This window comes from Tamandua tetradactyla, chromosome 20, assembly GCF_023851605.1.
Source record: "Tamandua tetradactyla isolate mTamTet1 chromosome 20, mTamTet1.pri, whole genome shotgun sequence".
In the NCBI taxonomy this organism is placed as follows: Eukaryota; Metazoa; Chordata; class Mammalia; order Pilosa; family Myrmecophagidae; genus Tamandua; species Tamandua tetradactyla.
Window position 1 is genome coordinate 63,845,291 of NC_135346.1, and position 25,902 is coordinate 63,871,192.

General features: G+C 38.2%; 1 long non-coding RNA gene and 1 pseudogene across 1 annotated transcript in view; both read left to right on the forward strand.

Moving 5' to 3' along the window:
* LOC143664264 (uncharacterized) overlaps positions 1 to 23,031 on the forward strand; it is a 75,521-nt gene extending 52,490 nt beyond the window's left edge. The window contains exon 4 of the long non-coding RNA XR_013166397.1: positions 22,578 to 23,031. This is a non-coding gene — a long non-coding RNA (uncharacterized LOC143664264). The remainder of the gene's footprint in view (positions 1 to 22,577) is intronic.
* Positions 21,526 to 22,447, forward strand: LOC143664677 (Golgi SNAP receptor complex member 1 pseudogene; annotated as a pseudogene).
* Positions 23,032 to 25,902: the final 2,871 nt, after the last annotated feature.

Below are 25,902 nucleotides of genomic sequence, written 5' to 3' on the forward strand. Positions count from 1 at the left end.
GGATTTTTTCACTTAGCATAATGTTTTCAGAATTCATCCATGTTGTAGTATATATCAGTACTTCATTCCTTTTTATTGCTAAATAATATTCCATTTTAGGGTATATGACATTTCTTTATACTTTTGATTTTGAAGCAATTTCGAACTTACAGGTCATCTACAAATATAATACTAAATTGGTATAGAGAAAATACCTTCCATCCAGATACCCATATCCAACAACATTAATTTTGCTACCTTTGCTGTAACATTCTATCTATCCATCTGTCTATCTATCTAATCTAATCTACCTATTTATCTATTTTCTAACACTTTGATAATAGGTGGTATACATCATGCTTTTTGAAACCCTGGTACTTCCATGTACATTTCCTAAGAATGGGGTGATTCATTTATGTAATGACCTTCAGTGCAGTTATCAAGTTCAAGAAATTTAATATAGATACAAACTTACAGTCTATATTCCATTTTTCCATACGCCCCCATGTGGTCCTTTTGGGCTCCTTCATTATTAAATATACTCCAGTATCATGTATTACAATTAATTGACCTTTTTAGACACTTATTTTTTAAAATTCTGGAGAATTTGTAACATAAACTTTCCCATCTTGTATCCCATGGATACTATTCAGTGGCATTCACTGGCATTAATCACATTTATAATGTTGCACTATCCTTACCACATCTACTCCTTGAAATTTCCCATCACTCAAAACAGAAATGCTATACCCTTATCCTTTATGCATTACATCCCTATTGTGCCTCTCCCCTTTCCTGGGTAACCTGTATTCTATTTCTGTCTCTATGAATTTGCATATTTTAGCAAATGGAATCATACAATATCTGTCCATTTGTGTATGATTTATTTCATTCAACATGATGTCTCATTTATTCATTATCTGCAAGTATTCTAAGAAAAAAGTAATGACTTCATATTGTACATCAAATGCTAAGAACAGGAATGTTTAGTTTGTTTTGTATCATTGTCTCAATAATCAAGATTTAGATAAGCCAATAAGTAATGGTTCCCAATTGTTATGAATGAGGCTCGGTAATTTTAAAACCACCAGGAGTAACTGGCATCTTCTGATATGATGGTCTATGGGGAAGTAGCACTTCACTGAGTAAGTGTTTTTCTGTTATATACCTTGATATGTCTGGAAATTTTGGTTGTGGTTGGGGAGATTGTCTGAGTTTTATGTGTAATGTGATGTGAATTGGACTTCTCATTTTGAATAAGGAATTGATGGTGAGGCTGTAGAAGGATTCAAGCAGATATAGTTTTTTATTATCTTATTTCATATTCACTATCTGAATTCCATAGGAAACTAAACCAATTGCTTTTGTTTGGGAGTTGTTACTGGGCATTTATTTCTTCCTTGTATGTTTAGTAATTAATTTTATTGTGTGTCCATATATTGTTCAACTGACCATGGGAAAATTTTGAAGGTTCTAAGTGAAAGATATTTCAGTCTGATTTTCCTTTTAATTCTTCCAGATGCTGAGAGGTGCACCAGTTAGGGACCATTTTTCTCTAATTTCTCAGCTTTGGGATTCTTGCCTGGATGGGGTATAATTGAAATTTATATTTATATATATGAAACATATATATATATATATGTTTATGTGTTACAGAGGACTATGAAAGAGAAATCCCATTACTAGAAACTTATCTGCAGCAATTATTTCTTATAACATTTTTTCCTGCTGAGATCACAGGAGAGAGAGGCAAATTGGTGGGCAGATTTCTTTAGTTCTCTCTCTCATTTGGTCTCCTTTGAAGATCTTGATTTAATAGGACAATCTCATTCAACCTCTCCATGTTGCATGATCCAATTTCCTGCACCAATTTTCATCCTCAACACTCATGTCATCCCTGGGTGTGTGGTCCAGGTAGATTCCATTACCACATGTACTCACAGTTGCTTTTGGACAGTAAGGCAAAAGAATCTCAATTTCAGACTAAAGGGTGAGATGTCCATTTGGTACAAAATTTATATTTTGGGTAGTGCATTTTTAACTCGTATAATCAGTTTAGTTGAACACCATAAGTACAGGGAACCTTGAATAGGGCATGAGATTTTGTTGGTTTGTCCAGGTTAGTGTGATACCCTGATAAATCCCTGAGTGATTTGGACAGTGAATAAAGAAGTATTTGCAAAGTCCCCTTAGGGAATGGGGAGAAAGGGGGAAAGATTCAACTTCCCCATTTGGAGAATTTCTAATACTATCACACGCAGTGGGGACAACCAAATCAATAGGCCAAGCCCTCGATCTTGGGGTTTGCCCCTATGAAACTTAATTCCTGTAAAGGATAGGCTAAACCTACTTAAAAATAGACCTAAGAGTCACCCCCTGAGAACTTCTTTTGTTGCTCAGATTACACTGGCAAGGGAAACTGTGGAAAGAAACACCTGGGGTGTCATGTTGTAAATGGAAGAGAGCATCTTAATCCCTGAGGCATCACTGGGCTGGAATCAGTAAATTTCCAGGGAGAAATGATAACAATATGAGAAGGTTTAAAGAAGACCTGAGAAGTGTTCAACTTTCCTTGCAAAACAAAAGTCAGCTAACAATGTTGGACAAAAACTCAAAAATGATATTGAGTGCCCTCAAGCTGAAAAATGAAAAAGACACTTTAAGATAGTCACATTGACCAATGGAACTGAATTAAGAGTTAAGAAATAGACCAGCACATTCATGGTCAATTGGTTTTTTGACAAGGCTGGCCAATTACACTCACTGGGAAAGAATGGTCTCTTCCACAAATGGTACTGGGGAAACAGGATATCCATGTCTGAAAGAATCAAAAAGGATACCTATCTCACACTTCATACAAAAATTAAAAATTATCAAGATGATAAAGGAAAAAGACCTTCTCCTGCCTATCCTTTATCAAGCTACAGCTCATCAATATGAACTCAGCCTCCTATACCTTCCATGAATTATTTTGACAGGTACAGACCTGAGGCAGGGAGAAGCCAGGATGCAAGCTCCTTCCTTTTGAACTCTGTTCATAGTATACATGGGGTGGGGGAGCAGAAGGAGGAGCAAAATATAGCTCATTGTCATTACTTACCATTGCAAGGACAGCAGCAGAATGACTCGTATTTTCATCTGCAGCAGCTTCGACAGCCTCAGAATTTTCAAGAGAAGCCACTGTTCCAGGAACAGCTTCTGAAGCACCTGAGGCATGGGAATCTAGGGCAGGGATATCCCTCCCTTCAGTCACAGCAGCAGAGTCAGTATCCTCAAAATAACAGACAGTTCCTGTGTTCACAGCTACAACAGGAAGAATGGTCAGGTCACCACTATTGCCTTTGGGGCAAGATTTTCAGCAAGGAGTTGCAGAGCAACCCAGGGCCCAAATGCAGCAGCATTGGGCTGAGGAGTCCTCTCTGCTCCAATTGTCTGCACTCAGGGACCAGAGAAGTAACCACAGAAAATGAAGCCTGGGTTGAGAGAGCAATAGGCAGCTATGAGCCAAAGATCTTTTCAGCAGCCTAAAAAAATTTTTTAAGCCATCTTTAGGAATGCTTCCTGAGCTATTGATCCCTTTGGAAGCCTCTATGTGGATTCCATCCCCTCTCCCTGGAAGTGCCCAGAGTCTATTAGAGCATAGAGTGAAAATTCAGAAACTGCGAAGGCTGCAGTCTTGATCCCCCAAACAAAAGTAGTTGCAAAACCTGCAATTCCTGCTTGGATAGTCGCTGCCTTAGTTGGTGTCCTCCTTAGAAGCTAGATATCCAATAAGAAGTTCAAGAGAATCCTGGATCCCATTGTTTTTGGATGGGAGGTCTCCAGGGTTGCTGCCACAAAGCCCTATAATCCATGGACCAGATCAGCATCTACAGGACATGGGCCATGACCTATCAGGACAGCAGCAATATCTCCTCCAGCAGCTAGCTCCACCAGGGCACTGGCTATGAAGGATCCATATCATCAGCCTGGCCTCCATTCATCCAAAAGACAGAGCCCCTTCATGGAGGCTACTGAGGTTTCTTCATTAAAGGCAGGAGTTTCCAATGGAGCTGTAGCCTCAGCTGTGCACTTGAAAGAGACCAGAAGGATCCTTTGCTGGAGCAGGTGTACTGCTCCCACCATTCCACATTAGATGACAGCTGTTGTCTGCAAATCCAGAATGTTGATCTGAGTCAACTTGTGGGTGTGTGGCCAGGGTCAACAAATCTGAAGATATCCAGCTGAGCATCTGATTGCCCCAGGCTAATCTGGTTTTTCTTATGATAACTATCGGACATTTTTCAATTAAAGGCAGCAACTTCTATCTGTACTTCCTAGTATTCTTGAAGATAACACACTTCAAGTTAAAAAAAACTGTTGCTTCTATTAAAAAGAGTAAAGCTCTCCACAATGTGAAGAGTGTTAGGCAGCATACTCTAAATTCACATTGCTGAGCTAACCATTGTAAGCCCTATGATGTGTGTCCTCCCATTATCTTGCACACAGTTTGCATTTTAACAGAGATGGGTTACCTTACACATAAAAATATTCAAATAGTTCTTTTATTTTCAGATAAAAGATGTCCTAGCTATCTTTCTAAGGCAATATCGTATACAGACCCTTTCATTTTAACAATATTTCTTATATCGGTCCCTATTACAAGTTCTGGAGGAGGTGGGATTGGTACTTTGAAAACAAAAGTAATAAAAATTGTTAATCTGTACAGTTGCTTTGAACTGCTACTTGGCACTATGTGGTGAATCTGAAAACATCCAGCAATTCTGCTCCTGAAAACTGGATGAGTGAAAGAAGGAAGAGGCAGGATCTGAAGTGCAGTGGTTAAATGACTGGACTATTGATTCACTTTACCTGTGTTCTAACAGAAATTTTGTTAAAAACTGGCTATGTCCATGTTTCTTGAAAATGATTGTATAATGATATAGCTTTCACAATGTGACTGTGTGATTGTGAAAACCTTGTATCTGATGCTCCTTTTATCTACCTTATCAACAGATGAGTAAAACATTTGGAATAAAGATGAATAATAGGAGGAACAAATGTTAAAATAAATTTAGATTGAAATGCTGGTGATCAGTGAGGGGGAGGGGTGGGGGGTATGGTATGTATGAATTTTTTCTGTTTGCTTTTTATTTCTTTTTCTGAATAGATGCAAATGTTCCAAGAAATGATCACAATGATGAATATGCAACTATGTGATGATATTGTGAATTACTGATTATATATGTAGAACAGAATGATCAAAAGTTAGAATGTTTGCTTTTGGTGGGGATTTTTTTGGTATTTAAAAAAAATTTTAATTAATTAAAACAAACTGGCTATGTTCTGTTAGACAAGAGAAATTACTTTAATCTCTCTGTGCTTTTATTTCATTTTCTACCTATAGGTGATAAGAAAATCTTCCCCTCTAGCTTGTGAATTTTAAATAAGTTAATTGTAGGCAAATTCCTTAGAACAGAGATGGTGTAAGTGCTGCTCTCATAATTTGTGGAAGTTTTTTGTTTTTGATTTGTTGTAGTTTTGAGTAAATGAGTTCTCTTTGAGTTTTGGTAATACTTGTCTACCTCCCAGCAGTATCAAATGGGGTAATAAATAAAGTATTTTTCAAGGACTCCCCTAGCAGCATTTTTTTAAAAACTTGTTTCATAATCAAATCCCAATGATAGTATTTTATGGACCCATAAATGACAGGACTTTTAATTTACATTACCTGAGCATCAGAGTCCTTTGGTGAACTTGTCACCAACAAGAGCTCATTTGAAAGCTTGAGAAGTGCCCCCAGGCACATTCTTCCCCATGCACATTTTTAAAAGGTAATTTAAAGAAGGGCTCATTTTAACTATGAAATTTTGACAAAAATATTTTGTAATCCATCAATAAATATCTGAATTTCCAAAAAAATTACAAGATGTTAATAGAGTACTATATGAAAAAATATACCTAATGCAAACTATGTACTGTAGTTAGCAGTAATATTATAATATTCTTCCATCAATTATGACAAAGATACCATACACCAATGTGAAGTATCAGTTATAGGGGGTCTAAGGTTTTTGGAATTTTTCTTTTTGGAGCAATGAAAATGCTGTAAAATTGATTGTGGTGAAGAAAGAATGACTGTGTGACTATACTGAGAGGCATTGATTATACACATTGGGTAGTTTGTGTAGTGTGTGAATAAAACAGCTTTCAAAGAAAGAACAGTAGATGAATGGAACAGCTGGATGACAAGGACTTGTTCTTGGAGTAAAGAGATTGGGTGTTCAAGGACAAAGTGTTTAATTGTAAACAGTGACTGGGCAAAGAGTAATAGTTGAGTGGCATAGGGTATGTGTGTAATGAATAGTATTAAGGAAACTGTGGTTATGCGACAGGTGTAATTGAATGGCATAGAAGTGAGTAACAGAGTGGGTTCTAAGGATTATGTAAAGGTAGAATGGCACAGAATGAGTATGCAAATCATGTATGTGTTGCAGAATTGATATATAAGAAGTAAAATTTCATAACACATTTAAGTATGCAAGGAATGACAGAGGAATAAACAAAAAATTGGTGTGTCCAGAGCATTTGTGAAATACACAGAAAGTGTTCATGTGGTGATGTCACAGTGTAGATGTACAAGGAAAGAAGGGCGTAGCATAAATTTGCTGTGTAGAGGGTGAAGGTATATGTTGTGCCAAATAGAATTAGTGTGGAGAACACTAGATATGCACGGAATTAAAGCAGAGAAATGGGTTACAAGAAGTGAAAATTGAATAGCATGAAATGAGTGTGTAGGGAGTATAGCTGGATGGCATAGCCAAATTGTGTAATGCAAGCCATGATTTGGAGTCAGATGGTTTGTAGAGAATGTTGTAATAATTTATGTTTGGTAGCACATAATGGGTATGCCATGGATGATGGTCAAATAGGTCATAGTGAGTTTTAAGGAGTGATTTTTTAATATTAGAGATCAGTTAAGCAAAAGTGAACATCAGGCAATGTTTATTAAGTATGCAAGGAGTGGCTGTTTAGTCACGAACAGTGTGAGAGGAGTTATAATTCAGTGGGACAGAGTGAATGTTCAAGCAGTTCAAAGAGATGGCACATCCTAGTTCTATAATGATTGTAGGTTGAATAGTTGATTGATAATTGCTGTGATCAGAAATTTAACAGTTCACAAAGGGTTGCAAGGTGTATAACTTGAATAATTCAATAGGGGATGGGCAACAGTGGCTCAGTGGCAGAGTTCTCGCCTGCCCATGCCAGAGACCCAGGTTTGTTTCCCGGTGCCTGCCCATGTAAAAAAAAAATTGGAAAAATAGTTCAATGGGTAGACGATAAAGATTGAGATGGTATAATCTAGGAATGCCTAGAGTGTATAATGATAGTGACTAAATGAACAAATTATAAAAATGTTTTTGCGTGAGGAAGAACAAAGGAATGTCATTACTGCAGGGTGCTGAAAATAGATGGTAATTAATATTTTAAAATTTCAACTTATGTGTGAGACTAAAGCAAAAAATGTTTATTTGGTACAAAATTTATATTTTGACAAGTGCATTTCCTAATATAACTTATGTAGATAGCTTGGTTGAACACCATAAGTACATGGAACCTGGAGTAGGACATGAGATTTTGTTGGTTTGTCCAGAGTGATGCCCCGAGGAATCCCAGAGTGATTTGATCAGTGTTGGAAAAGTATTTGCAAAGTCCCCTTCAGGGAATGGTGAGAACAGGGGAAAATTTTACTTCCGCAAGTTGAATTCTTGATATTTCCACAAGCAGTGTGGACAACCAAAGCTATAGGCTGAGCCCCCAGTCCTGGGGTTTGTTCATATGAAACTTAACCCCACAAAGGATAGGTCAAGTCTACTTAAAATTTAGGCCTAAGAGTCACCCACAAGAGAGCCTCTTTTGTTGCTCAGATGTGGCCTCTCTCTCCAGCAAACACAACAAGCAAACTCACTACCCTCCCCTTGTCTACATGAGACATGACTCCCAGGTGTGTGGACCTTCCTGGCAACACACCTGTTGTTTGGGACACAAATCCTGGAATGAGCTGGATTGAGAAAACCCCTAGAATGAGCTGAGACTCAGCATCAGGGGATTTAGAAAACCTTCTTGACCAAAATGGGGAAGAGCAAAATGAGACAAAATAAAGTGTCAATGGCTGAGAGATTCCAAACAGAGTCAAGAGGTTATCCTGGAGGTTATTCTTATGCATTAAGTAGATATCACCTTGTTAGTCAAGATGTAGTGGAGAGGCTGGAGGGAACTGCCTGAAAATGTGGAGCTGTGTTCCAGTAGCCATGTTTCTTGAAGGTGATTGTATGATGATATAGCTTTCACAATGTGACTATGTGATTGTGAAAACCTTGTGTCTGATGCTCCTTCCATCTACCTTGTCAACAGACAAGTAGAACATATGGAATAAAAATAAATAATGGGGGAACAAATCCTGAAATAAATTTAGTTTCAAATGCTAGTGATCAATGAAAGGGAGGGGTAAAGGGTATGGTATGTATAATTTTTTTTTCTGTTTTCGTTTTTCTTTTTCTGTTATCTTTTTATTTCTTTTTCTGAATTGATGCAAATGTTCTAAGAAATGATCATGATGATGATATGCAATTATATGATGATATTGTGAATTACTGATTATATATGTAGAACAGAATGATCATATGTTAAGAATGTTTTTGTTCGTTTGTTAAATTTTTTATTAATAAATAAAATTTTTAAAAATAATAATTCAATGGGAATACAAGTTTGCCAGGTGGTTAGGACATCTGGGTATGCAAGAAATCACATTTGGATGATGAAAAATGTGTGTTCAAGGTAATGCTGATTTTCAAAAGGTGCCCCTATAGGACTTAAATTGAATGGCTCAGGACTAAATTGCATAGAGTAGACATAGAGGTGAAAGTATGGCTGTGTAACAGGTTTGAATAGCACAGAGAGGAGTGCAGGAAACAAAATTTGGATGACTCACAATGGATATACAGCAATTGTAAGAGTAGAATATAGTGGGCTTGCAGAGAATGATGGTCAAATAGCACATGGTAGATGAGCAAGGAGTAATGTTTGAATGGCAAAGTGCAAGACAAGAGGTTGGGTTGTGCAGAATGTGTGAGCAAGCTATGAGTGTTGAACTGCAGAGAGAGAGGGTGTATTGAGTGATAGTTGTAAGGGACAGAGCAGGTATTTTGGTTTCCTAAAGCTGACAAAATGCAACATATCAGAAATGGACTGATTTTTAACAGAGGGATTTATTAGCTTACAAGTTTACAATTCTAAGGCTATGAAAATGTCCAAATTAAGTCATTGACAGGATGATACCTTCTCTGAAAAGCAGTTATTGGCAAGCTTGGGCTCCTCTATCAAACAGCAAGGCACATGGTGACATCTGCTAGGTTCTCTCTCTCAGATTTCATTGCTTCCATATTCTGTCTTCAGTAGCTTCCTTTCTCAGCTTCTGTTTGTATGTCCTTGCCTCTCAATTTCTCTGGGCAATTTTTATATTATCCTCTTATAAGGAACTCCAATAAGAGGATTAAGATCCATATCGAGTGGAGGGCATTCACATCTCTATTGAAACAACCTAATCAAAAGGTCTCACCTACAATACGTCTACACCCACAGGAATGGATTAAATTTAAGAACATGCTTTGCTGGGATCCATAAATCTTCCAAACCATCACAATGGGTATGCAAGGACTGGAAGGCTATAGCATCAATTTGTGCAACAAGAAAAAATTTAATAGCATAACTATGTACAACAGGTGAAAGTTGCACCCACATTATGCCATTTACACCATGAACACTTGCTATTTGCAATTTAACAAATATTCCTGCACCTTCCCTCCATTCCATCCAAATCCAACTTTTTGCATACCTTTTCAGTGTCATTCATCAATCAGTCTTTGCACACGCACAATGTGCATTTAAGCATCCACACATTGCAACCCGTTCTGCAACATCCAACATTACTCCTTTTACACAGTTTATGGCCACATTTTAAAACAGGATGGACTCCATGCAAAACTGTGTCCTAGTAATGAAATGGATATTGCCATATACATACCAAAAGGGTATGGAAAAGTTTGTTACTCACATAATGAGGCTTTCTGAGAAAAGCAGGGCAGGGTTCCCAAGCAAGTCCCAAAATGACTTGAAAGGGTAAGAAAAGGGTTGGGACTTTAGTGGTTGCTAAGGTTTCTGACTAGAATGAGGGCTCCTTTGTATAGTCAGGGGCTTGTATATTTTGAATCTCCCACTGGTGCAAAAGGAGGGAGCAACAAGGCTTTCTTACAAGTCTGTCTAGATGAAGGGCAGAAGGGGAAGATGGAAGGATGAGGCTTACAAGATATCAACAAACATCCAAAAATGGACTTAGAGATTCCATTCCTGGTGTTTGATGACTAAAATATACCAGGTTTAATTTAATCACATTTGAACTTAAGTTAGCCATTAAGGTACTCTATGAAACCTGTATACTTAAGGTTATAAGGAAGATGACAGTTCTGTTGAAAATCTTGAAGAACCCAGAAATGCACCTTCTGAGAAGTGAAATAGGTGTCTTGGTCAATATCAATAACATTTGAAACTAAAAAAGGGGATAAGGAATGTCTTGGTGTTCTAGTTGCTCCTGGAATGTACTATACCAGAAATGGAATGGCTTTTAAAAAGGGGAATTTATAAGTTGCTAGTTTACAGTTCTAAGACTGAGAAAATGTCCCAATTAAAACAGGTCTATGGAAATGTCCAATTAAAGATATCCAGGAAGATATCTTGGTTCAAGAAGGCCGTTGAAGTTCAGGGTTTCTCTATCAAGTGAGAAGGCACATGGTGAACACAGTCAGCTGGAAGGGCACATGGTGAACACAGCGTCACCTGCTAGCTTTCTCTCCTGGCTTCCAGTTTCATGAAGCTCCCCAGGAGGCATTTTCCTTTTTCAGCTCCAAAGGTCGCTTGTTCATGGACTCTCTGCTTCGTGGTGCCACAGCATTCTCTGCTCTCTCAGAATCTGTTTCATTCTCCAAAATGTTTTCTCTTCCATAGGACTTCAGAAACTTATCAAGACCCACCCAAAAGGGGGGAGACATGTCATCACCTAATACAGCTTAACAACCACTCTTGATTAAATCACATCCCCAGGGAGATAACCTGATTACAGTTTCAAGCATACAGTATTGAATAGGGATTATTCTGCCTTTATGAAATGGGATTTAGATTAAAACATGGCTTTTCTAGGGGACATACATCCTTTCAAACCACCACACTTGGTAAGACCAAATATTGTGATTTTTAAAAAATTATTTATTAATTAAAAAAATTAAACAAACCAAATAAAACGTCAACATATATAATCAGTAATTCACAATATCATCACTTAGTTGCATATTCATCATTTCTTAGAACATTTGCATCAATTCAGGAAAAGAAAAAGACAATAGAAAAAGAAATAAAATGAAAACAGAAAAGAAAAAAAAAAGATTATACCTACCAAACCCCTTACCCCTCACTTTCATTGATCACTAGCATTTCAAACTAAATTTATTTTAGCATTTGTTCCCCCTATTATTTGTTTTTATTCCATATGTTCTACTCATCTGTTGACAAGGTAGATAAAAGGAGCATCAGACACAAGGTTTTCACAATCACACAGTCACATTGTGAAAGCTATATCATTATACAATCATCCTCAAGAAACATGGCTACTGGAACACAGCTCTACATTTTCAGGCAGTTCCCTCCAACCTCTCCATTACATCTTTAATAACAAGGTGATATCTACTTAATGTATAAGAATAACCTCCAGGATAACCTCTCGACTCTGGAATCTCTCAGCCATTATCACTTTGTCTCATTTCACTCTTCCCCCTTTCGGTCAAGAAGGTTTTCTCAATCCCTTGCTGCTAATCTCAGCTCATTCTAGGGTTTTTCTCAATCCCTTGATGCTGAATCTCAGCTCATTCTAGGATTTCTGTCCCATGTTGCAAGGAAGGTCCACACCCCTGGGAGTCATGTCCCACATAGACAGGGGGAGGGTGGTGAGATTGCTTGTTGTATTGGCTGGAGAGAGAGGCCACATCTGAGCAACAAAAGAGGCTTTCTTGAGGGTGACTCTTGGGCCTAAATTTTAAGTAGACTTGACCTATCCTTTGTGGGGTTAAGTTTCGTATGAACAAACCCCAAGACTGGGGTCTCAGCCTATAGCTTTGGTTGTCCACACTGCTTGTGAGAATATCAAGAATTCAACTTGGGGAAGTTGAATTTCTCCCCATTCTCACCATTCCCCGAACGGGGCTTTGCAAATACTTTTCCAACACTGATCGAATCACTCTGGGATTCATCGGGGCATCACTCTGGGCAAACCAACAAAATCTCATGTCCTACTCCAGGTTCCATGTACTTATGGTGTTCAACCAAGCTATCTACATAAGTTATATTAGGAAATGCACTTTTCAAAATATAAATTTTGTACCAAATAAACATTTTTTGCTTTAGTCTCACACATAAGGTGACATTTTAAAATATTAATTACCATCTATTTTCAGCACCCTGCAATAATGACATTCCTTTGTTCTTCTTCATGCAAAACCATTTTTAAAATTTGTACATTTAGTCACTATTATTATACACTCTAGGCATTCCTAGATTATACCATCTTGATCTTTAACATCTATCTTTCTTTCTGATTTCATTTACGCCCCCAGCCCTCCTCCCTCTATCATTCTCACATGCAGCTTCATTCAGTGTTTTAACATAATTGTATTACAGTTAGGTAGTATTGTGCTGTCCATTTCTGAGTTTTTGTATTCAGTTCTGTTGCACAATCTGTATCCCTTCAGCTCCAATTACCCAATATCTTACCCTATTTCTATCTCCTGATGGTCTCTGTTACCAACAAAATATTCCAAATTTATTCACTAATGTCAGTTCATATCAGTGAGACCATACAATATTTGTCCTTTTGTTTTTGGCTAGTCTCACTCAGCATAAATATTGTGATTTTATCTTGGTAGAGATATATGTGACTTTGATTTATACTGTCAGTAAAAGAGAAAAGTTATTCCTAGAGTTCTTTACCCCAAAAAAGGAAACCTTATATCATAAATTCTTCTCGCTGTCATTGGCTGGATAAGATAGCCAGACCATTGACAAAGGCCCAAGAGTCTGTAAAAATGTGCAGATAGGGCTTATAGTTGGCTAAGAAATCTAGAACTAAGATGACTGCTGGAAGGTTGGCCAATCTTCAAGGTTGTGTTGAGCGTTGGGTTCCATCTTTTCTCTAGAACATTCCAGTTAAAGGATGAAAAACCACAGCTTTGTAGTGACGTTATGATTTGAGTGTGATGGTGGTTATTACATCCATAAAGTGTATGGACTCTGTTCGCTGTTTTTATTAGTTAAGTTGTGAGCTTACAAAACAATCATGTATAGAATACAGGATTCCAATATACCATCTCACATCAACACCTTGAATTTGTGAGGAACATTTGTAACAATTGATGATAGCACTAGGGGATAGTCCTAGGAAACCTGAAACTGAGTAAATAAAATCAGTATCATGAGTGCACTAGACTATATGACTGACTAAGCCTTTGTTAAAACCCTTTATACCAAGGATCATGTGAGGTCCTCTAGATGGTAACACTTTTTAAGTATTTTCACATCATTTCTTAGAGAATAACTGCTGTTCGTATAACTAAATTGGAAGCTTGTGCCTTGTCTTTCCCAGAGTCTATGCTTTGTCACTTAGACTTTGCTCATTTTAATCTGTCTTTTCACTGTAATAAACTATAATTGTGAGTACAATAGCTTTCTTGGGTTTTGTGAGTCCTTCTAGTGAATCATTGAACATAAGGATAGTCTTGGGGTCCACCTCCTCAATCCTGAATGAGGTTCAAATGGATCTCCTTGGAGAAAGATGTCATCAATGTAATCTCATATCTGGGTTCCAGAACAAATTTGCACCCCAAAATATTGCCTGCAAACATGTACTGTGTCTCTTCAGGGTTGAAAGAACTGAAACTGTGAGCTTGTTAAATAGGTACTGAACAGACCATAACTACCCAAGATTATAAAAGCAAAATATTTATAAGTTGCTGATGGAATATAGGCAGAAATTTTACATACTGCATGTGAGGGCCTTTAGGCATGGGCCATAGCATTAAGATTGTGGTGATACACTGTGGGGGCATCATTCATCCTTTTAAAGATCAAGAACAGATCAAATTGAACTGCTAAATGCAGGGGCATTTGGGGATAATTACCTCTTCTCTAAATAGGTCTTGTTTCAATCCTTTAAGGAACTGTTTTGATTTACATTGGGCTGTATTATTTTAACTGGAGAGGAGTAGGGAGAATAGTCCATGGGGCTGTGTTTTTTTCAAACAATTTGTAATTGCTAAAGACAATTTAATTTTAACCAATTACTCATTGAGTCAGAGTGCTCATGAACATTATGGGATATGTTAGGGCCATGGCTGTTATGACCATGGAACATTTTGGTTAGGCTTTCATTCTAATGGTTCTGATGAGGCATACCTTTCTTTCATCTATTTTTTGTTCAGCAACTCCCCTAAGACTATAGGGGGGTATGGTGTTTAAGTAATTTTAGCCCATTATTAAGGCCTAAAAGTGTGGCCAGTGAATGCATTTCAGCAGATGCTGAAGTTAATTCAGAACACATGTTGTAGAGGTACAGAAGTCCATTAGGATCCTTTAATTTCCTCATTATATAAATTATTTCAATAAAACTTGGATGTCCAGTTGGATCTAACTGTTGATCTTTATTTCAGTTTTTTATTCCCTCCTCCTGCATTCAGAGTTTTAAGTTTTTGTTGTTTGTTTCTTTGTGGACAGACTTCATGAGCCAGAGGAGTTATATTTTATACCCTGCCAAGATTCATGTTCCTTCCTCCAGAGACCCTCAAATCCATAATGTCAGGATTAGGGCCTCCCTTCATGGCCATGGTTGCTTTAAGGACCTCAGGCTTTACTTGGGTTTGAATTAACACCTTTGCTATACATAGAGCTGCAATGGAGCTTTTTCCTCTGCAATTCTGATGTTCAGGATCTTTGTGTCAATAGAAGCATAGACAAGGGAGCAGCAGAGGCATGTTTTAGCATCCTAGTGAGTATTCTTCCACCACTTGAGCAACCACCCAATGGGCCCACATATCACACATGGTATGTCCCTGAACATTCTATAAAATGTTGACACACAAACCAATCATTCCAGAGTAAGAGTCTTTCCTGAGCCTAGGGTCAATCACAGCTAAACACACAGGTAGGTCTAGATTGAGTCATATGACCCAGGGCCACTTTAGGGAAGACCACAATGCCACTCTCCTTTCCATAAATAACAATTAATTACCAAATCTTCCTATTTATGTTGACGAATGTTATAAAGGAGGCTTTGCTGGCACTCAGCTAATACAGCACAAGGCAATACAGTTCAACGTGCAAGCTAGCCCATAGGATGCAGAGTTATTTAACATGCCAGAGCAAGAGAAGAAAGACCTTCATTAATGGTGGCCTTCTCCTAGACAACCTGCTTGTTGTAGCCACCCCAAAGAAAGAAAAGGAAACTCCATCACAGTTTCATTCAGATGGTGAGACTGATGGCATACAGAAGACAAAGACATGTAAAAGTACATTACTCACATAGTGAGACTTTCTTGGGAGAGTAGGACAAACTTTCTAATTAGGAGAGCAGGAAAGGGTGACTGGCTTGGAGTTTGTATGGTGGTCAGGGAGTAGGGCCTGGGTGATAGTTTCAGTGTGCGGTCAGGAGCTTGGGTGTTTCGGACCTCTCATTGGTGTCAAAGAATGGAGCAACCATGATTTAAAAATATATGTATTTTTATTGAGAAATCTTCACACACATGCAGTCCATCTATAGTACACAATCAATGGCTCACAATATCACATAGTTGTGCATTCATCACCATGATCATTTTTAGAACACTTGCATCACTCTAGAAAAACAAATAAAAAGAAAAATATTAAACATCCCATATCCCTTACTCATCCCTCTCATTGACCACAAGTATTTTAATCTACCCAACTTTTTTTTTTTACCTCTTACCCCACCCCCATTATTTATTTTTTTATCCTTATCTTTTTACTCATCTGTCTCTACCCTGGATAAAAGGAGCAAAAGACACAAGGTTTTCACAATTGCATAGTCACATTGTAAAAGCTCTATAGTTATACACATCTTCAACAAAGTTATTGGAACACATTTCAACAGTTTTAGGTACTTCCCTCTAGTCACTCCAATATACCATAAATTTAAAAGGGTTATCTATATAATGCTTTAAAATAACCTTCAGGATAACCTTTTGACTCTGAATCTCTCAACCACTACAACTTTATTTTGTCTAATTTCACTTTTCCCCTTTTGGTCCGGATGGCTTTCTCATTCCCATGGTGCCATGTCCTAGTGCATTCCAGAAGTCCCGTCTCATGTGGCAAGGGAGATTTATACCCCTGGGATCATGTCCCACATGGGGCAGAAGGCAATGAGGTCACCTGCCAAGTTGGCTTAGAGAGAGAGGCCACATCTGAGCAACAAAAGAGGTTCCTGGGGGATGACTCTTAGGCATAATCATATGTAGGCTTAGCTTCACCTTTGCAGGAATAAGTTTCATAGGGGCAAACCCCAAGATCAAGGGCCCAGCCTATTGAATTGGTTGTACCCACTGTTTGCAAGAATATCAGAAATTCCCCAGATGGGAAAGTTAAGTATTTCCTCCTTTCTCTACAGTCCCCCAAGGGGACTTTGCAAATACTTTTTTATTCTCTTTCCAAATTATTCTGGGATATATTGGGACATCACACTCTCCCGTACAAGCCAATAATATCTCAGGCCCTATTCAAGATTCCATATAATTATGGTGTTCAAATAACCTGATCATACAAGTCAAATTAGGTGATGCACTACCAAAAATATAAATTTTGCACCAAATAAACTTCTCTCCCTTTGAGCAACCACAATTTTTAATCAGCTTGTTGAGATATGAAGCAGAAGGGGGGAAAAGGGTGAGATTTAAAATGTTAGCAATCGAACATCAAAAAATGGAATTGAACTTTTTGTTACACTCACTCAGCACTTTTCATCCATCTCTGCATGAATACATGCTGTGTGTGCAGCCACCTCCATTCCTTGCTTATTCATTCTGCAAAACAAAAATATGCTATTTGCACACCTACTCTGCCATTCATTCTTTACACATACTGCATGTGCAACTCAACTCTGTTCTATCCAACTTACATCTGTTGTACAATCACATTGTTCCCTGCACACCAACTCTGTGCCATTTAATTATCACTACATGCAGTCACTTTTTTCAATTACGCAATTGCTACCACACCCATAACCTATTCTTGCATGCTGAACTCATCCACTTGCCTATCAGTCTTACAACCCATTGTGCGATATTTCAAGTTATATATTTTCACTTACACTCAGAACCATGAAACTTCCAATAATTGTTCACTGATTCTGAGCTATTTAACTTACCCATTATACAAAATCCCATATCACAATTCCCCTTCATTCCTTTCCTTCCCAGTCTCTGCAATTCAATTTCATCTATTCAACACATTCCATACTTCTATACCCACAATGTGATAATCAATGTAAAAATCCTTTTATAGTTGTCCCCTACTTCAAAACGTTGTACCCTGTGTCTGTACTACTCATCATACACATATTGCACAACCCAGCAATAGCCAACCTTCACTGGGTTCATTCAGCAATCACTCATTGCACCTCCACCATGGGCTATTCAACTTAAACATGCACTGTTGCTGTGCCTTTGTTTGTCTTCACTAGGTTAAATTGAATTAAGACATTACTTTTGAGATCATCATGTGACTCTGAACTTATTTTCACACAGATAACTGTAAAAAAATAGTGTGATTCCACTTTTTTTGTTTAACTCATGATAGTATTGAAGTTCCTTTTTCTGCCTCTCTCACATATATGGGCCCATTGATTAGACAACTAGTATGGCCAAATGGGAGAATTACTTTGCCAAACACCCCAAAGGAATGGAAGCCCAACCCAAACATGAATAAGATCCTTTCAACATAGACATTAGGCAATTATTTCTCATATGATCACCTCATAAGAATAAGCTATATGATTAGTTAACCATCGCTATGAAAGAAGTCCTGGATAGCATAGAATTACTGGATGCTCATGGGGTATGTACCAAGACATTCCAAGGCAACAAACCCTTCCACTGAGGCAAGCCCAAGTTTTACAACTTTTAGTGCCACACAGCCCTCCCCATCATGTGTCATTCATGAAGTCCAGTCATGGAAAGTGCTACCCAGAGAATATGTATAAATCTTTGTTTTGAGACAAGTATCCAACTAGACAAGACAGAGAAGTCCAGAGAGGACACCCAGGAATGGGAATTTGTCATGATTCCATTTTTGGACCTGACTTCCAAAGGGCCTCCAGAGTAATTTTCTATATCTCCCTCTGGAGATGGAAATCAGCACTGACCAGCCAGGGATATTTAGTAAGCTTGGCAGCAGTTCTATATGGGTCTCAATCATTGCAACCACTTCTGGAAAAATTTTTCTAATTCCCCCTCTGGAAGCCAGGTCTAGTTAGTGATGAGCAGGGAAATCTGGAGAGTGGGATAGGCCCTAGCCAGGTTCTCTTTCAGGGCAGTCATATCTCCAGATGTGCTTCTTGAAAAATTTTTGTCTCCTACAGTTGTAGGGCAGTTGTCTGGGTTAGCCAGTGAGCCCTGATGGGATACATGGGTCCCATTCATGGTCCCATTTTGAATCTGGTCATTGGAAATGCTTCCCAAAATCTCTCCAGTAAGGGTAATGGAACTGCCTGGCCAGTGAGACCACACAGAGGCAATGAACAAAGTCATGGGCTTCCATAGGTTCCTATCATTGGGAGACCATCCCAAAAAGGTTCTTGAAGTTTCCCTCCAGAGGCGGAGATGGGCCCCAAAAAGACAGAGAAAAGCAGAACCTGGGCAGCCTTCAGCACTATCTGGATACAGTTTTAGGATGTGCCAATCTAGCATTTGTTTAAATGGCCTCTGAAGTGAGAACCTACCCAATTGACATGGAGACCTGAGAGTGACACACAGCAAACTCTTCACCCCAGTTCACATCCCCTCCCCTTTCCCCCTATTCTTCCCCTTGCTGTCTTCCAAGTTCCCTTCAGTTTTTCTTTCTGTTCTCCCTTCTCTAATTTCTTCTTCTTCCCTCAGTTCACTTCCTGTATTCTCCTCTCAATTCACATCTCTCTGCACTCCCCCTTCCCTCTTCTTCCCTCCATTCCCTACTTCCTTTCCCCACCTCTCCCTTCCTCATTGGCCCTCCTGTCCCCTATTCAGTTCCCTTCTCTCCTCAATTTACTTCCCCTCCCTCCTGAATCAGGTCACCTTCTCTCCCTTCACCTCCTCTTGTTCAGGTCACATCAGCTCAGCTCCTTCCTACTAGTCTTTGATTGCTACTGACCTTATCACTGCATCACAGCCCACTCCTCCCCTCTTGACATCCACCATCCCTTAGTCTTCCACAACAGCCCAGTTGCATAGCCCTGGGGCCTGTCTCATACTTTGCCAGTCCTGAAATAGCCATTTCACTAAATTATTCCCTCCTAGGCTGTGGCAAGCCCTTCACCCCATTCTCTGAGATTCTTCTTCCTCCAGCATAGCTCAGCTTCTCTCATTTTTCTCCGTATCAACCCAGCTATCTCAATCTATGCCCTGGGAGTGACACTACAAATACCTTCTGCCCTACTTACCATGTTTCTCAGAGGGCCAGTCCCTTGGTCTAGCAGGTTGATGGGAGTAGCATCCAAACATTCTACCTGAATCTTTGCATGTACTCCAGCCCTGGGCTCTTCCCCCAGGCAGCCAGCTGGATCTTGAGACAAGCAATCCTGCCCTCATAGACAAGGAACTTTGCTTGAATATTGTTCCAGCACTTCTGAAATGGTTCAGAAGATCAAAGTAGTTCACCCTAAGGTCACACCCCACACCAACTCCAAGCCTGTCCTGAGCTAGGCATCTACCAGTCTCCCAACATAGGGCCAAAGGCTGGGCTCCCAACACACCAGCCCACAAGATAAATCTCCAGCAAGGTAAAACCTTTAATAATGAAGCTACCCAATAAGCCCCTATTGTTTTTAATTTATGCAGTGTTCCCAAACAGTATGAAAGTTTTCACAAAAAGGAGAAACCCCTGCTTTGTCCCCTGGGGTGAGACAATGTATTGACTTTCACTAGCCACTTCCCTCCCCACCCCTCCCCCACCCTGAATACATACACAATAACCTAAATCTCAAAGGGAGATGCTCCTAAATCAATTAGGTTGACTTGTATCTCTCCAAACTGACAGAACCCCAAGGCCATGGGCTCACCCCAGGCCAATTAAACAACATCATCCCTGGGTGAGGCTGAGACACCATTGTTTTTAAGAATTTCCACAAGGAATTTTATTGTGCATGCAGAAGGGAAAAACACTGAGTCATGTGTGTGGATAAAGAACAACCAATTCAACATCTTGGCACCATCAGGCAGTGGTTGATGTGATGTCAATAGTGGATAACAAGGGAACAAGCCAGTAATTAGGGCTCAACCCTGGTAAAAATCTAAACCCCTCTATTATCACATTGTGTCCTTGTTAGTGAAGACTTCTGCACTTCAATTTCCTCATTTCTAAAAGATGGGACTCATATCATTATTTTAGTGCTATGAGTATTAATGACTGCCTACTGTATACGCCATGCTTTCATAGGTAGTTGGCATTTACAAGTATTTGGAAATAGAGAAGTTCTATAATATTTTATGAATTAACTTGAGAGTTGAATACACCATTTTCCTTGTTTCATTTTTAAATTGAAAAATTTTATAATCACTATATGACATATGATTGGGTGACAACATTTGTTAATAGTTTAATAAGGCAGGATGTAATGTCCCCTCGTATTGTAATTGATTTTAGCTGTGACTTTTGGTACACAATAGACCTAGAGAGCCCCCTGGTGTCTTGCCCTCAGGCCTTCTGAATCTCCAGGTGAGTGGCAGGACCTGGGCACCTCTTGGGAGTGGGGCTCATTCTCACACTGAGATACTCCCAAAACAAAGTCCATGATCCTTCCTGGGAGAGCCACAGAGCTTACATCCCAGAGGTATAAATTGCCATATAAATTACCCCCGTTTTGTGAGACATACATAAGTGATAAGTAGAAATAATAAAGCAGGGAGTGGATGGCTTCCAAGGTACCAGACTTGGGTCATTTCATTCTACACAGGCATGTAACCAAGGAATTAGGATTTAATGCATAATATGATTTAGAATCAAAAGAAAAATGGCCTGAGAATGGCTTTAAGGAAAAATACTATATTGCAGTAAAAATTGTTCTGCAAAAGAGTAGAAATGGGATGAGAGCATGCATATTCAATCTTTATTTGTCCCTCTCAAGAACTATTTCTGTTTCTATGTGATTAACTTTCTGTTTTGTCTGTCTGCTTATTCAACACATATTCTTGTGCCTTTGGATAGTAAAAGCAAATTAACAGAAAATTCCTAAAGAGCTCTATTCACATTGCTTAAAAATAAAAAGGTACCTGTCCCGACTAATGTTGGACAGCAGAGATGGAAGCAGGAACCTGCAACTATTGGGAAGATATAAGGAAAAAGTCTTGACAGCTGGAAAATGAACTTGACCTGAAAGTATTTCTTTCAGTTAACTATGTACAAGTTACAGTCACAGCTGTACTCAAGATGGGAGACATGATAGTTCTGACATGGATCAAGCCAGGACAGAAAGTTTGAAGCCATAGTAATTTAGATTGAACAGCTTTTGGCAAGGCTTATGGGAGTAAATGATAAAATGGCAGAATATGCCAGCAGGGCAGGTGTCCCCTCCTTGAAATGCAGCACAGATGTATACATTACAGCAACATAGAGACATATTGCAGGATTATACACATGAATTCCATAAAACCCAAGCAAGCTTTATGGCAATATGGAAAAGGCAGAATCTCATGGATTTAGCACAAAAGGATATTGAGTCATATAAAAGTGGGTCTGGAGCAAACAATGGAAGAACAGAACTATTTTTGAAAGAACGTGACCACCTTTGAAACTCAGATCATCTGATAGGAGACACAATAAGCATTTTTATGGCAACAAAAAATATATATGAGCTCACAGAGAGGAATGTTAAAGTCAATTCAGAACAGAATGAACACTTTGGCCAATTGCCTCCCTGCTGTGAACCGCCTAACACAGCAGACAAACCTTGGGAAGCAGTGAGACTCACTCATCTTGGATGCTGTTTTGGTATCTGTGCTATTCTGTTGCTGCTATATGCTTTCCATTGATGGGACATCTCTAGGGACCCTAGGCAACCACTTTCACACCCTGATCTGGAATAAGGAAAAGAGGGAGGGAGCAATTGATTGTCCTGATAATTAAGCCTGACCAGCAAGAATAATTCAAGACTGCTATTGATAAACTTTGTGACATGGTCAAGTTGAGTTGAAGCCAGTTTTTCTGTGCTATCTTTTCTAACACCTGTTTCTCCCTGTTTGTTTTCTTTTTGTCTTCAGTTGGTTTTGTCTCCCTAGGTAAATGAATCAATCAGACACTGAGATTCTGTGCTTCAGAGATAGTGTTGCAATCTGATCACAAGACACATCCCATCGCTGGACTTTCCAGAAAAGAGGTTTCTTTGTATTCAAAGGCTGTTTTTATTTCAGCCACCAGATCAGGTTCTGAGTAAAAGTAATTCTTATCCTTGTATTTTCCACTTGAGACAAGAAATGACAAGAAATAACAAATCAGTTCTTGATAATCTATGCTGTAGATTTCTAGTCCATGCCCCGAATCCTTTTGGTATTTAAGGAAAATCCCACTTTTCACATTCTTTGAGATGCTGACAGGTCAATCTCAGCATGGCTAAAATAGTCTGTAAACAGAGGACAAACTTCAATAAAAAGCTTTTTTCTTTCTTTTTCATTGTGTGCACACTGGGGTTAAATTTGTCACTGGAAAAACATAAGGAATGATGGATTTTTTTTAAAAAGGCAATCATTTTGATTTTTTATTTCTTCCATTGGATTGTTATATGCTACTACAAGAAAATTAGAAATCAGCTCTACCATGTTGAGAGAAACTACTAGCCAAATGTCTGTCATTTTCCCCAAACTATCCCTCATCAAATTAGGATTAACAGATACTGAGTGAGGAGACTGGCCAATTTTCAAAGAGATCTATTTGACAAGCCATGTGAATAAAAACAATGAGGAACAACCATCCAAATAATTCCATTTGTAAATGCACCACAATTAAAGAGCAAAAGTTTGAGTACTACTGCCTAATGTGCTAAGAATTCTGTGTTCTGTGAAAACCTGTTCATTCCAAACCTGTTAAGCTTTTCCAAACATCCAAAGAATGGTTTCATTTTTTAAGGTGCTTGTGATAGAATCTGTCTCCATCTGTACCTATCTTCTATTACCATCTCTGGACAGTGACAAAATTTTAAACCAGCCATCAGAATTCTTTCCATGTTTAACCATTTTCTCAGTTTCTATGAATTTATTATATGTCTTATCTAACTGAACTACCAGAAATAGTTTGAAGACTTTCAACATCTATGCTTCTCACCAAGAAAAAAGGCTGCTGTACACCATTGGAATTTATTATGGTTTAGGTTTCCAACTACCACAGGGAATAAAAGGATATCAGCATGTAATTCTTAACTGCATCATGCTGTGTAGATGCTGTTGTTCATGTGAACTTGATATGCAGGCTGATGAGTAGACTGACACCCAGTGTGATAAAGCGGCTATAGAGGTTTTTCATTCTGATGTCAAAATTTTGTTACATCCTCAGAATGAAGGGCATTTGATATATGTTTTTAAATTATGGGGTTTACTTTTCTAAATATGGGTTGATTGACCAAGTAGTTACTTAGGGATACCCTTAAAGGAAGTTAAGTTTTTTCAATGTGAACCTTAAAGGATCAGGGAAGTTAATTCATTTATTAAATCCTCTGTTGTGAGGAAAAAACTTCTTTCCCCTGAAACTTTATTATCTTTGATTTTTCTATTTGATTTTGATTTGTGGTTGTACCTCAGCTAGAATTTTTAGGACTTTCAGTTGCTAAATACTTGGCATTTATAAAATTTGAAGTATCATAAATAAAGTTATTTATTTAATTATACTGCCAATCTTTTTTAGTGGTCTGATTATTTGGTGCATTCATTAAAGTTGATTGTATGAGAGCAAAATGAGGACAGGAGCTGATCTATTTTGCTGCAACTAAGCAAACAATTTTGATGGCTGGTGAGCCTTTCCATTAGAGTTATATGAAGTAATAGAGTTTTTTTGTTTATTTTCTTTATGAAAATCAAGAAACCAATTCTTCCAAGGAAGTTGGAAATGCTTGGTATAGATATTGGTGTCAGATAGCTCTGACAAACCTGCCAGTACTGTAGCCCATGAGATGCCCCAGGTCTAAATGTAGGTAGAGAGTGCTCTTCCTTACCTTTTGTGGCACTTGTAGAAAGAAACCCCAAAACAAAACAAAAAAATGATTTTTTTGTGTGTGCCATTTATAGGAAGGGGCTCAATTTGAGCTCTCCTTCAATTTCATGCCATTTGACCATTTCTTTATTAACCATCTTGGTCTTCTCCCTTTTTTGCTGTCCTTTTTACAGGCCACTTGCTAGGCTCAGGGTTTAACAATAAATTATTTGTTTATACAGTCAGAATCAAGAGAACAGAAGGAATTTTCTATTCCTGCTTCCAAATAAATATTACCTCAAAGAAAATTATTCTCCCTTAGTGATTGTCTTATATAGTGAATCTTTCCTTTGTAGATCTGTCTAGTAATGACTCATAACTTTTCATTTCCCTAACTAATATGAAAAACCATGGCAACCAAAAGGACAGAAAATTCCAAAAGGTATATGTCTGAGATTTTTGTCTTTTATGTACTGATGACCTTGTCTTAGTAAAGATATTTAATAAATCTGTTACTCATATGCAAGCCCAGATATCTAGGTGCTTTAATTTCATCCATACATATTGGCAATCTTCATATATTATTATTATGATTGATGCTGAAAGACACACTATTTATTCTTCTCCGCTTTGTATCAAAATTCACTTCTTGGGGGAGGGTTTGGATTACTTTTTTTTTTCAAAATTCGCTTTTATAGATAATGCCTTTTTCTATACTGCCCAGTACTCAGATCAGAAATGGGGCAAAAACCCTGATAATGGAGACGAATGATAAGAGGACACATTATGAGGGCACTTTTTGTACCTGGAATCAGATAATATTTACCTTAATCTTTCCTACTGGATGCTGAATATAGCTGATCTGAATAGAAAAAAATATACATACTTATGGAAGCTTTTGATGCAAATCAATTAATGACTTTTACCCTGTAAGAAATTGGACTTTCATTCTCACCATTAATTCTCTATTTCACTGTTAATTTCAACCTGATAAAAATGACTTTTAAGAACTGGTCTAGCTTTTTTGGTTTCTGATACCTGATGTTTAATCACTAGCCAGATATGATTTGGGGGAACTGTTTGAATTTTCTCATTTGAAATATTGGGAATAAAAGGAACACTGCATTTTATGGCAAATATAACTAAAGAACAAATGGGTTCCACTACTCAGAAAATCACAATGATGTCTTCCAGTCTCTTTTTAGGTTAGGGGTTGTTTAGCCTGGTCTCTACAAAAGATGCGACTTTTCATCATGGTCTTGATAAACTAATTTTGTTATTCCTTTATAGACCTACATATTCTTAGGTTTCATAAGGGAAAAAATGAGCGGAACAATTGAATTTTAAGGATGTGAATATTAATAATAGGAAGTGGAGACAAAACTGAGCCATGTTCTGAGGGATCGT